This window comes from Petaurus breviceps, unplaced genomic scaffold (genome assembly GCF_028583685.1).
Source record: "Petaurus breviceps papuanus isolate PSGF00001 unplaced genomic scaffold, PetGlider_PUasm1.0 208, whole genome shotgun sequence".
Taxonomy (NCBI): Eukaryota; Metazoa; Chordata; class Mammalia; order Diprotodontia; family Petauridae; genus Petaurus; species Petaurus breviceps.
The window spans coordinates 32,302,954-32,316,439 of NW_027185852.1; the positions used below are offsets into that span (position 1 = coordinate 32,302,954).

Here is a 13,486-nt window from a genome sequence, read left to right on the forward strand (position 1 = left end):
TGAGTCTTCCTCTCTTACAGTCACTTAGTAGAAGCACCTGCTGTGTGCCAGGCTAAGTGCTAAGTGCTAGTGGATACAGAACCAAGGCTATTCAAGAATGGGGAAAAAAGGGGCTGCCAGGTAGCACAGCGAGTAAGAGCACCGGCCCCAGTGTCGGGATGACCTGGGGGATCGAATCCGGGCTCAGACACTTAGCACCCACCCAGAAACACCTGGCCGTGTAACCTTGAGCAAGTTATTTAACCCCAATTGCTTAGGGGCGGCCAGGTGGCTCAGCGAGTAAGAGCACCGGCCCCAGTGTTAGGATGACCTGGGGGATCAAATCCGGGCTCAGATACTTAGCACCACACCCAGAAATAACTGGCTGTTTAACCTTGAGCAAGTTACTTAACCCCGATTGCTTAAAAAAAAAAAAAGGAATGAGGGAAAAAAAAAAAACCCTGACTTGTTCTGACTTAACATGCTTTGAGAATCCTGGATTCTGTAAACTCCATTTGAGTAATTAAACCTCAGCTCAGCCTGGTTTTCCTTCAAATCTCTTTGCAAGGTGTGCTAACCTTCCTAGAAGGTCCATACTCTTCAGTCTCCAGAGGCTGCCAGACTGCTTCAGCTCATTGTTTATTAAACTCTTGCAAGGCACTAGTATCAGTTGGTCCTCAGTTTATTACATTGGTGATATAATGCAAAATGAATCCATGCTTCAAAACCAGAAATCCCCAGGAGCTACTTGAGGTTACATAAGAAACTCCTTTTTCTAATTGGGAAACTGCTTAGAGTCTTCTCAGGCACACTGCCCTCTTTCCATGCCCATTCCATTTTGCCTGTTTTTTACATCCACAAATCATGAAAGGGGTATGCTGTGTACTGTGTATCAGCAGGCATTTATTAAGCACCTGCTGTGTACAAGACATGATCCTAGATGGCGGTGGTTCATGATTGTTGTCTTTTGTTCTCAAAGAGGGCCAGAATGACATCACTCTATTGGAATCATGTGAAGGGCTTAATTAGTGCTTTTTCATTCTGTCGCTGAAGTCCATTTTAAATGTTCAGGTATGTCTGTCTTCATGTGGACATTCCTAGGTGTTGTATGTGGGGGTAGTTTTTTATGTTAAAAAGCGTGGCCATTTGTCCACTCCTTTTACTGAGTTATGTGACTTGATACAGATTTTTCATTTTGGATCATTAATTAAGTGTGGTTTGGTAGGAGAGTGGTAAGAAGGCATTAGTTAACTTTTCCCTGCATGCTTCTTGAAGTCCTAGCTTGCAAGTGCTATGTAGTTGGCATGTGTTCCCTGATGTTCAGCCGGGCAGTGAAGCCCAGCCTTGGCCAACGGTTCCCTCCGTTGTGTGTGTGCTAGGGTCACTGGTCAGTGATATTGTTTCTAACACTGCTGTCTCAAGTGCTTTATACTTCTCAGATTTCGGGCATACCTTACCTTTACACTGGCCCCCTAATTCTATCACACATTTAAATGGTTTTTTGTTAAGTCTGCTGTGTGCCAGCTTTAATGTTTCAGAGATGAATCTTCACAGATGAGCACTGTTTTGATTCTAAGGCAGGTGATGAGCAGGTGGCTTGGCCCTCACTTGGGTACTGTCACTTGTATTAGAATATTAATTAACTGGATATAGGGATCTTGTCACCTGTGGTTTGAGGTTTCTGTGATCTGGAAAGAGCAAAAAGACCGTTCACCTGGTTTCTGGTATACTTTACAGTGTCCAGATCAGCCATTAGCTCTAAGATCTGTTTTACACAGTGAAGAACAATCTTCGCATACTAAAGCAGGCCCATGTCAGGCCTCCTCTTTCTGGCCATACGTCCTTATTGACGCAAGCAGCAAAATGAACTAACTTAATTTTTAAGGAAATCCAACTGAAATTTTCGTTGTTGGACTAAAAGGGTGGAATCTCTTGCAAGAAGGCACTCAAGTGTTTAAAGCACTTGGCATATCCCTGGGCATTAAAAAATGACTCTTGGTTAGTATTACAGTTTAGGTAGCCAGATAGTGCTGCTCTCGTTTTGAATGAAACAGCATGGCTTGGCACAGAGTTAAGTACTGAACAAGTGTTTGTTGACTGACAGAGAAAACCCCCACTGCATTAGAAAACACTCTCAAAGGAAAGAACTGATTTCAGGACAGGAAAATGTGAGAGCTGGGGGACGGGGGTGGGGGTGGGAGGATGGAATACTGGACCCAGAGTCAAGATTTTGAGTTTAAATGTAACCTCTGTCACTCAGTAGCTGTGGGGCTCCGGGCCAATGGAGTAACCTCGGTCTGCCTCAGTTTCCTCAACTGTAAAGATAGGGATCATAATACCTCTTACCATACCAGGCTGCCGTGAGGATCAAATGAGACGTCATTTGTAAAGCACTGAACACGGTGCCTGGCATAGTAAGTGCTTAATAAATGCCCGGCCTCTTCCCCTCCCTGCTGAGCCAGCCACTGCTTAGTCATGGAGAGCTCTTACTATTAAATGAGCACTAAACTTGATTTGAGAAAAATATGTCAGGGTGATGGATTGAAATGTCTAAGTGAGATATTTATTTGTCTGGAAAATAAATTTCCAAAAATCAGTGCACCTAAAATCAAAGAGGAGAGATTTGTAGGTCCTCAGATGAGAGTATCAATGAAAGACAGACATTTTGAAGAACAGTTGAATAAATTTGAAGGAGCTGCCTGGAAATCATTTTTGAAAGGCAACCATAAACTTTTTGGGAAACTGCAAAGCAAAAAATTAACAAGAAATTGTCAGTGATCTTCTCAAGACCTCATAAAGTAATGAGATGTGACATGTCACTCAAGATCCATTTCATGGACTCACATTTGGACTTCTTCCTGGAAACCCTAGGTCCTCTCAGTGTTGAGCAGGGGGAATGCTTCCATCGAGAAATCTCCACAATGGAAAAGTGATGCCAGGGACATGGAGTCCAAACATGCTGGCTGACTGCTGTTGGACACTACAGAGGAATGATCCACAGACAAAGTAGAACAGAAATCTTAAGTAGCTACACTTTAGGTGAGTTAAATAAGCACAATTTTGTTTAGTAAAAAAAAAAAAAGCAAAAAACTGTGATTCCCATGGAAATAGTGAATGATAGAGAAATTCTGAAGCTATACTTACCAACAAAACAAAACAAACCATTTATAAGGTTTGCAAATTTTTATGGCTGTGACAGGAAAAAACAGAACTTTTTTGTTATTGCTGTCAAGTGACAACCAGTATATTTTTTTCTGCTTCTAGCCATTTTTGTTAATTATTTAAACTTTTTTTTAAAAAAATTATTCCTTTTAATATTTCTTCATTGATGTGAATTCAGCAGATATTTTCTTTTTAAGCATGTGCTTTATTCAAAGTACTGTGCTAAGATGCTAGGGAAGATATGTGAATAAATAATATGATGCTTCCTATAATAGCATTTACAGTATAGGGAGTGGTGGAAAAGGCAGACAGCTAAGTAGAGAAAATCCTTGTTTGCTGAACATAATTTATATTTGGAAAAAGGTCACTTCAAATGCTTCCACTTTTAAAATGAATATCAACATTTCATAATAAATAGTGGCAAAAAATTTCATTTGGAACTTCTTTGAAAAATGAAGCTAAAATGATGAAAAAGGTTATTTTATCTTATATTTGACAAAATTTAGGTTATAAGTGCACTTGTACTAATTCTTAGATTGGTCAAAGAATAAAGTGTAAATGTAAAGTATAAATATAAATGAAATATTTGGTTTTGGGGGACTTTTTTGGACAAAATCATATGAATAAGACATGTCATCTTTCACTTCACATTTGACTTTCATAGTGTATCATACAGATACACTTTAGTAAAAAGGGTCATTGATGTAGAAATACTTAAGGCCTTCATCATTTTTCTTTTTTGGCTTTTTGGAGGGGGGAGGGCAGGGCAGATGGGGTTAAGTGACTTGCCCAAGGTCACACGCCTAGTAAGTGTTAAGTATCAGAGGTCAGATTTGAACTCAGGTCCTCCTGACTCCAGGGCCAGTGCTTTATTCACTGAGCCACCTAGCCACCCCCATCATTTTTCTTAGGGATTGTCTCCTTTGATATTGAAGTCATTTTCTTTTGAGGTACTACTAGTCTGTGGAACTGCATCTTGTCAAATCAATTCAAATTTATTAAACAACTTCTCTGACAGACACTGTGGCTACTAAGAGAGGCAAAAAATAGTATCTGCCCTCAGGAGCCCACAGTCTAAGTGGGGAGTCAGCATGGAAACAACTTGTACAAATAAGACATGTTGCGTACACACACAACTGGGGATAGTGTCCGAGGGAAGGCTTGAAGATTATGAAGGACTTGGAAAGGTTTCTTGAAGAAAGTGGGACTTGAGCCGAGACCTTAAAAGTCAGTGAAGCTAAGACGCAGAGAAGAGCAGAAAGAGAGATTTCTGGCATGGGGAACGTGGTAGGAGATGGAGTGTCATGGGTGAGTTTGACCTGTGTCACTGGTTTGCAGAGTAAGTGGAAAGAGTGAGGCATCAGAAGACTGAAAAAATAAGAAAGGGCCTGGTGATGAAGAATTTGAAAAGCCAAACAGGGGCTTCAGAGTTTATCCTGGAGAGAACAGGGAGCCACTGGAGATTATTGAAATAGGGGGGTGATATGGTCAGAGCTGTGCATTAGGAAGATCATTTTAACAGCTGGGTGGAGAGAGACTTGAGGCAGGGGAACCAACCAGCAGGATGTTGCCCTAGCCCGGGTGTGGTGGATGGTAGAGTTTACTTCTGATCAGGGGGGATCAGTTCACTGGTGATTATTTTTATTTTATGTCTTCTTTTAGATTTCCTCTATAACTTTGTTAGGTATGCAGCACAACATAGTGGATAGAAAGCTGACCTCCAGTTCAGCAAAGCCAGGGTGCAGTCAGGCCACTCCTCTGACCCGTCTTGGCAGTGTGACCTCCGTGTCTACCACCCCGTCAAATCCTGGCTGCTGTTTTCTGATACAGGATACTCCCTTTCTTTCCTCAGGGAGTTTAGTGCATGGCTCACATGCAGTAGTGTTGGACTGTGACTGATCAGACCAGTGCGAGCTTGGAGGGCTCCACATGAACATCTGGAATGGAGATGTCTCTGAACTGGCCCATCTCACATTTCTTTGGAGCTACTGTAATTCTTTGCTTACATGCACAGCACCTTCTTTGGTGTGAGCACACCATGCAGGGCAGTCCTTTGCCAGTGTCACCCACGTCATGCGGTAGATTCCAAAGTTCTTCAGAGACCTTGAGAATGTCCTGGTGTTGCTTTCCTGACCTCTGTGTGAGCACTTGCCTGTCTCTTGAAATTCTGACCTCCTGCTACATCTCTGCATATTGATACTTTCTCAAATACCCCAACTGCCAGGTTCCTTAATTTGCTCGTTTCCATGACCTACTCCTCCATCTCACTTCAGCCTCACAGAGAGAGGACCATGCCCCTTGGCCTTGTTACCTACAGATACACTTCTGTGTTTGTGAACTCTGAAATTCCCTTATCTGATGACAAACTGTTGTCATTCTGCCTTACTGTCTCCCTTGCAGACCCCAGACCCTGTTTTCATCCTCACTCTAGCCTCCACTCCCTTGACTCCTCACTTCTTTTCCCAAATCATCACCCCCGAACTATCTGTAATCTCCTCCCTTCCCCATCCTGACTTGTTGATGAAAGAGTTCAACTCTGCAGTGTCCTCTTTCTTGAGACCTTTGCCCCCTTATCCTATTCCAGATAAGGCTCAGCCTAGGTTTGTTCTAATTGTCTTCATTGCTATTTACATACTGCTGAAAAAAGCTAAAAAAAAAGAATCTTGACATCTTGTTGATTGGGTTAGCTCCACTACAAATCTGTTAGGTAACCTCACCTGGGCCCTCACTTCTACTAGGCAATCCTTTTACACTTCCCTAATTAACTCATTATCCCACTCACCACAGCAGCTCTTCCAAACCATTTCATTCCTCAAATCTTATGTGGCTCCTCTTCCCGCCACTCTTTCAGCTGAAAATCTTGCCTCATTTTAACAAAAAAGAAAAATTGAAGATATTTGCCAGGAGCTCCCTCTTTCCTCCCATTTGTCACCTTACATTACTCAGATGCCTTCTCCACTATCTCCTTCACTCTTGTTTCACTTGAAGAAATCATCGTTTTCCTTGCCAGAGCAAACTTCTGTGCATGCACGTGATTCCATTCTATCTTGTCTTTTACAGGAGATTTCCACCTCCATCATCCCCATTCTCTTGCTTATCTTTAATCTCTCCCTGTCTTCTGGTTCTTTCTACACTGCTTACTGCCTATAAACATATCTGTGTTTTCGCTCTCCTCAAAAAAGTCTCCTCCCTTTATCCATCCATCCCAGCTCTCTCTCCTCCCATATTAACCTTTTGCGGTCTAATTCTGTGGGAATGCTGTCTACAATAAATGCTTCTGATTTCTTTCCTTAGATTCTTATATAACCTCAACTCTCTAGCTTTAGACCTCAGTATTCAACTGAAACTGCTTTTTCCTAAATTATTGATGATCTCTTAATTACCAGATCTAATGACCTTTTCTCAGTCTTCATCCTTCTTCACCTTTGCAGCCTCTCACACTGTTGGTCACCCTGTTTTTCCTGATGCTCTCTTCTCTTTGGGTTTTCATAACACTCCTCTATCCTGGTTCTTCTTCCTATCTGATCATTCCTTCTCAGTCTACCGGATATTCGTCTAGGTCATGCCTACTAACTCTGGGTATCCCCAGAACTCTGCATTTGGCCCTCTTCACTCTCTCTAAAGCTATTTCACTTGGTGATGTCATCAACTCCCATTGTTCCAGCTCTTTGGTGACTCCAGTGTTGAATCCCCTGCTGACTATGAGACATCTCAAACTAGATGTCCCATGGATGACTTAAACTTAATATGTACGAAACTGGACTCATCTTCCTCACTTCCAACTCTCCCCTGTACCTGCATTACCTGTTACTGTTGAGTACCATCTTCCCAGTCACTCCAGACTTAAAATCTAGTTATTATACTCAGCTCCTCAAGCTCTGGCACCTCACCCCACCCACATCCAGTCTGTCTCTGTCTTTGCCACCCCCCTGGTACAGACCCTCACCACCTCGTGGCTGGACTATTGCAGCAGTTGGTGAATGGGCCTGCCTGCCTCAAATAAAATTTTCCCTTCCCTAGCCCATCTTCCACTCAACCACCAAAACACTCCTAAAATTCAGGATGTCACCCCCTATTCAGTAAGCTTCTGTGGCTTCTTATCATTTCTAGGATCAAATACGAAATCCTCTGTCTTCATGGCCTGCCCCATTCTACTTTTCCATTCTTCTCACACTGTAATTACACCCATAAGGGCAGGAACTGTCTGGAACAGATGAGGTGCTTCATAAATGTGTTGACTGGCTGAGGATGGACAGTATACTAAAAACAGGGAAGTATGTGGGGAAAGGTGCGGAGGCAAGAAAGTAGAAGTGTGTTGGACACTAAATAGTCCAGTTTGTCTGGTGCCTAGAGCCTCTAGAGGTAAGCAGTGACTTAAGCCAAGTACCAGGAGTTTGGGCTGTGAATTAATGTTCTTTCCCTAGAATTAATAGGATTTTTCCTTAAAATGAAAAGAATGGATTAGGTTCTCTTATCTCATTCCTTTTTTTTTTTTAATTTTTCCTCTTTGGAGGGCAATTGGGGTTAAGTAACTTGCCCAAGGTTACACAACTAGTTTTTTTTGTGTGTGTGGGTGTTAAGTGCCTGAGGCCAGAACCGAACTCAGCTCCTCCTGACATCCAGGCCGGGTCTTTATTCACCGTGCCACCTAGCCACCCCATCTTATCTCATTCCTATATCCACAATTACCTCTGTAATTTAGCATCCACATTAGGGAGGAAAAAGGAGTGAAAGCCCACGTAGAAAACATACATATCCAAATGAGATTTATTGAAAGATATTTTTGAGAGTCACCTGAAGCCTCAGGAGGATGTGCACTGCAAATCCCTATATAAATGTCCAGTGCGATTTTTGCAAGAATAAATGAGTCGCTGTAGCATATTATAAAAAGCTTCCTGGTTTTCCTCCTTTTTTTTTTTTTTTGCATGGGGAAAAGTCTGTTATCTGATGTGTGCTGATCACTTTTTCTCCCTTCCGGAAAAAGTATTATCTGTTACCTCAAACTAAGAAATCTGTGCTTTGAGATTTTCAGGCATTGTAATTGGTTAAATGGGTTGAGCTCCTACACAAGAACTGCTAAGGAGAAAAAGTGAAATTCAGTTTTTCTTTTTTTGTTTGTTTGTTTTTTGCTGTTTTTGGAGGAAGAAGGTAGGGCAGTTGGGGTTAAGTAATTTGCCCAAGGTCACATGGCTAGTTTTTGTGTTAAGTGTCTGATTTGAACTCAGGTACTTCTGACTCCAGGACTGGTGTTCTATTCACTGCGCCACCTAGCTGCCCCTGTTAATTCAGTTTTTCTGTGCTCTCAGATGCTGTGGGGCCTTGGCTCCAGGGGAGACACTTGCCTGTGAAGTAATTATTTTGGAGGTCTTCTTGGCTAGCTTAGAGATGTGAAGCAAAACATTGAGAAGTAATGAAAAGTGCAGAAGTTTGTAGGATAGACAGTTGGCATAGACACAGATGTGGAGGGGAGGTCTATCTTTAAACTGCTCTGCCACATAGCAGGCCGTCAGTGATGGTAGAGCAAAGAATAATGGGGCCAAAGTTTCTTGATGACCTTAATTTCTCATTTAACTTTGCTTTTTGTTCAATACTTTGTATGTTGGACTGTCTTGCATCTATGAGTCATATCAGCAGACAATTTCCAGGGAATTAAAATTGGCCCTGATTCAAAAGTAAGGAGCCATTGAAAAGTTTTAAGCAGCAACATCATCAGATTGATGCTTAGAGATATATTGTTATTTATCTAATAAGATTGTTTTTTTCTGCGTGCCTTAGCATTTGGTCTATTTTAAGTTAAATTTTGTATTGAGATAGCTTTTTACATCATGTTCATTTCTTTTTGTAAAAATTATATTATCTTATTTTTTCAATTATCCAACATTCATTTTTTTATCTCTCCCGCATTCCCTGACAAATTGAAAAGAGGAAGAAAAAAGAAAAAAAAAGCAATAACCAAAACCCTGTACTTCACAAGGACAGTCAAGCAAAACGAATTTCCACATTGGTCAAGTATAGAAATGCATTTCTTATTCTTTGTCCATTATTTTCCTGTCTTAGGGTTAGGGTCATTCTTCTTCATCAGTCATTCCTCTAGAATCAGGATCCATCATTTAGCTGATTAGAATTCTTTAGTCTTTCAAAAGTGTTGTTTTTCATAATGTTGATTAAGTTATAGTACAAATTACTCTTGTGGTTCTACTCACTTTATGCAGCCTCAGATAATGTAAGACTTCATGATTCTTTGAAATGGTCTTTTTATCCATTCTCATAGCACTGTAGATTTCCATTGCATTCCTATATCATAATTTGTTCCACTATTCCCTAACCTGTGGGCATCCATCATTTCACCACAGAGACAGTACTATAAATATTTTTGTACACTGAGGACCTTTCCTCTTTCTTTGATCTCTTCAGGTCATAGGCCTAGTGGTGGTCTAGCTGGTTCAAAGAGCATGCACCGTTTAGTGACTTTGCGTATGATTCCAAATTGTTTTCCAGAATGGTTGGATCCATTCAGTTCCACACTCGTAACATTTGTCTTTTTTTTTTGGTCATCTTTGACACTGGTGTGAGATAGGACCTTGGGATGCTCTCATTTACTTTTCTCTGTTGGTGATTAGGGAGAGTCGGTGCATGACTTTTTGTTCACAAATGATTGCACACTCATTGTAGCCTCTGAGGCTGAGATGCAGCAGATTATAGATTGCTTCTTTGCTGCTATTTTGGCCTGATAATACCAAGAAAGCAGACATTCTTCACCAACACCTCACCATCCATACATGAAACCATTGGTTACAGCAAATGGAAAGATTTTGAATATTGTGGATAAGTTCACTTACCTTGGTGTATACTTTCTGTGTAGACGATGAGGTTCATGCATGTGTTGCCAGAGCTGGTTCAGCATTTGGGAGACTTTGAAAGAAGAGCCTTTTCTGTGAGAGAAGTATTAGGCTGCCTATTAAGCTGAAGGTTTCTCATCGTCATATGCTTGTGAAGCCTGTTGGACAGTCTACCAGTACCATGCCGACATTTGAACCGCTTCCATTTGAATTGCCTCAGGAAGATTCTGAAGATCACTTGGCAAGATAAGGTACTGGACACTGAGGTCTTTTCTTGACTTGAACCACCAGGCATTGGCTGTACTGCAGAGATCATGGCTCCGATGGGCTAGCTATGTTATTCAAATGCCAAATTTACATTTGCCTAAAACACACCATTTTGTGAAGAACTCACACAACTCACACAGAGGTCAGAGGAAGCAACACAAGGACACTCTCGAGGTCTCTCTGAACAACTTTGGTCATGACTTTGAGACCTGGGAGGCAGTGGTACAGGACCTTCCAGCGTGGCACGCCTGCATCAAAGAAGGCGCTGTGCTCAGTGAGCAAGGCAGAATTGCAGTAGCTCACAAGAAACAGGAGATGGGCAGATTTAGAGCCATCTCCTTCCCAGGCGTTCATACGGACTTTTGTGGCTGACTTGTGGTGGACTCTTCTGAGCTTGTATTTATCTGGTCAGCCACAGCTGGACACGCATCACTGACCCAGACGTTGGGATGTCATTTTGGTTCTCTTTGATTATAAAGTACAACAGTGAAAGAGTAGTGATTTGGATCATTGGATTTTTTTTTTTTCATATGGCTAGTTTCCTCCCTCGAGAATTGCCTGTTCATATCCTTGGACCATTTATCATTTGGTGAATGACTGTTGTTATTACAATTTTGAATCTGTTCCTTATATATTTTGGAAATGAGACTTTTATTAGAGAAACTTGCTGTAAAGATTTTTTCCCTTCTAGTTTGAGTATTTTGAATTTGTGTAAAAAACTTCTTAATTTTAGGTAATCAAGATTGTTTATTTTATATTCTCTGGCTTTAAATATCCTTTGCTCGCTCACAAACTCTTTCCCTTTTCATAGACTGATGGGTGATGTCTTATTTTTTTCTTTTCTAATTTATGAAGAGACCTTTTAAGAGGAAAGAAATTAGTTCAGCATAACCCACCAACACATCAACTTTCTCTGACTGTATATAATATTCCTCACTCATAGTCCTCACCCTTTTTAAAGAAAGGAGGTAAGTGCATTTTCTAAACTCTTTTCTAGGGCCTAGCTTGGCTACTATAATTACCTAGCATTCAGGTTTGGCTTTATTGTTCTTTCCATTTACATTGTGGTGGTCATCATATTTTTTTTAACTGGTTGTGACTACTTACTTCACTTGGATTCAGTTTATAAATCTTTCTGTACTTTTCTGAATATTTTATATTCTTCATTTCTTACAGCACAGTATTCCATTTGATCAATGTTCATTATGTTTAGAGCATTCTTTGTCATGAGTTTCATTCCATGGAAATTATCATTTGGAGAATATGATAAGCGATAAAGAAAACGGTTGGGTGAAGTATAGGTCTTTGGGTAAGCTCATGTATAATATTAAAGGGAGCAGTTAAAGTTAAAGTATCTGAAATACAGGTGATATTACATTGATTTCATTTACATATAAGCATATATAATATGCATTATTTTCCTTGGATACCAGTCCTCCAAATCCTCTTTAGTTTTGGAAACTTCCACCCACTCAGCACTTTTTTCTTCACATCTGCTGTACTTAGATTCAGATTAGTTCACAGAACAATTTGAAATAGCCTTAATTAGATTTGTTGTTAATTGGATGGCAGGTGTGCTTTTTAAAAGAAGCAGTGTTAATGTATTTAAATAGAACCTTTTGATTACTACAGTTCGGTATTAGAAGAAATTTGATGTTACAGATTAAATTTAAATCTGAAAATATTAATATATAATTTACATTAGAATAATTTCTTAAAATATAATTCCATTCTCATTGAAAAGCATTTTTCTTATGATAATCTCATTTACTGAGGTAAAGTATCATGTATTGTGGCATAGAGGTGACCCAGAGTTGTTGAAGGCTATCCCAGGTGAGTATAGGCCTAGAAATAACAAAGTTTGAGACAGTCTTTGAACACTGATTTAGGCTGTTGGTACCGTAAATGTCACATCGTTGTCTAATGTAATGAGCAGGTATGCTTTTCGAAGAACTGAATTGTATCAGTTTTATATTCTTGCTATTAATGAAAGCAGAAGACACTATCAGTTTAGTAAAAAAAAAAAAATGTGGAAAAGATAGAAAAATGGACATCACAGATTATGGCCATTTTCCAAAGAAGTTTAACCAATGTAAATTACTTGCTGTGAGAAGGAGACCAGAGAACCAACAAACTGCTTGGTCAGCAAATACTTGAGAGGTGTGGCGCCAAGGGGAGGCATGCGTGCCTTAGAATTTTCTCTGCAAAATTTTGTGGAAGAGAATGGTGGAAGAAGAGTATGAGGAATATTACTTCATTAGAATGGAAAACAGGGGAAGGAAAAAACACGTCTGAAAAAGAAACTTGATGAGGAAGAAAAAGCTTATACTGAGGGCTTCTAACATTAAAAATGGAAAAGAGGACAAAAATCAAATCAAAACAGAAAAGATCCATAAAGATTTTTGTAAAATCAAGGATGATAGAGCCATCACATTTGGACTCTAACATCATTGTTACTACATTTTTATGGCTATACTGTGTATACCCATTGCGGATATCTTTGATGAAGATTATGAAAAGGACAAATATAGGATTTTGAAAACCATATTTGACAGTGGACCCCATGTATAGCGTCATGCAGCAGACTGAGTGGTACAGAGAATTAAAAAAAAATAAACAACTCAGTGTCAGTTTAACTCTTAAGAAGTATTTGATTCAGTAGAGCAAAAGATTTTCCTGTGCACGTGTCTAAATCTTACAAGATTCCTTGAAAGATGGCAGCTTAGGGCAGTGGACAGAGCACGGTCTTGAAGTCAGAACTAGTACTAGAAGAGATGTCGGACACCATTGAGGTTGATCTCCTTATTAGGGGGCTTGCCAAAGGTGTTTGTAAAAGGTGGAACTGGGTAGCGCAGTAGCAAGAGTGCTGAGCATGGAGTCAGGTAGACTGGAGTTCAAATCCAGCCTCAGACGTTACTAACTGTCGCACCCTGGAAGTCACTTAACTGCTCTTTACCTCAGTTTCCTCATCTGTAAAATGCAGATAATCATAGCACCTATCTCCCAGAATTAATGAGATGGTGATGATTGTAAGGCCCTTACACACACAGTGCTGGGCACATAGACGCATAATATGCTTACCATTGGCTGTTTTTTAGCTATTACTTTTTTTCATGTGGAGTTTTAGTACAGATTCCCAATGTAAGTGGAATGTCCTGTACATGATAAGTTTTCCCTGGGGGCTGGGATTGGGGGTGTATTTTGGTGGATAGCATTGTGTTGTTGCAGCAAGGCCCGGA

The 13,486-nt window shown here is 40.3% G+C and overlaps 1 protein-coding gene across 8 annotated transcripts in view; it reads left to right on the plus strand.

The window, feature by feature from the left end:
* Nucleotides 1-13,486, plus strand: part of LOC138165446 (ecotropic viral integration site 5 protein homolog) — a 219,209-nt gene that overhangs the window by 46,688 nt on the left and 159,035 nt on the right. For 2 of the 8 annotated variants that reach the window (XM_069093823.1, XM_069093824.1), the window contains exon 2: nucleotides 2,851-3,018. The exons of the other annotated variants lie outside the window; for them this stretch is intronic. The gene's annotated coding sequence lies outside the window, so the exon portion shown is untranslated. The remainder of the gene's footprint in view (nucleotides 1-2,850; nucleotides 3,019-13,486) is intronic. 8 annotated transcript variants of the gene reach the window in all.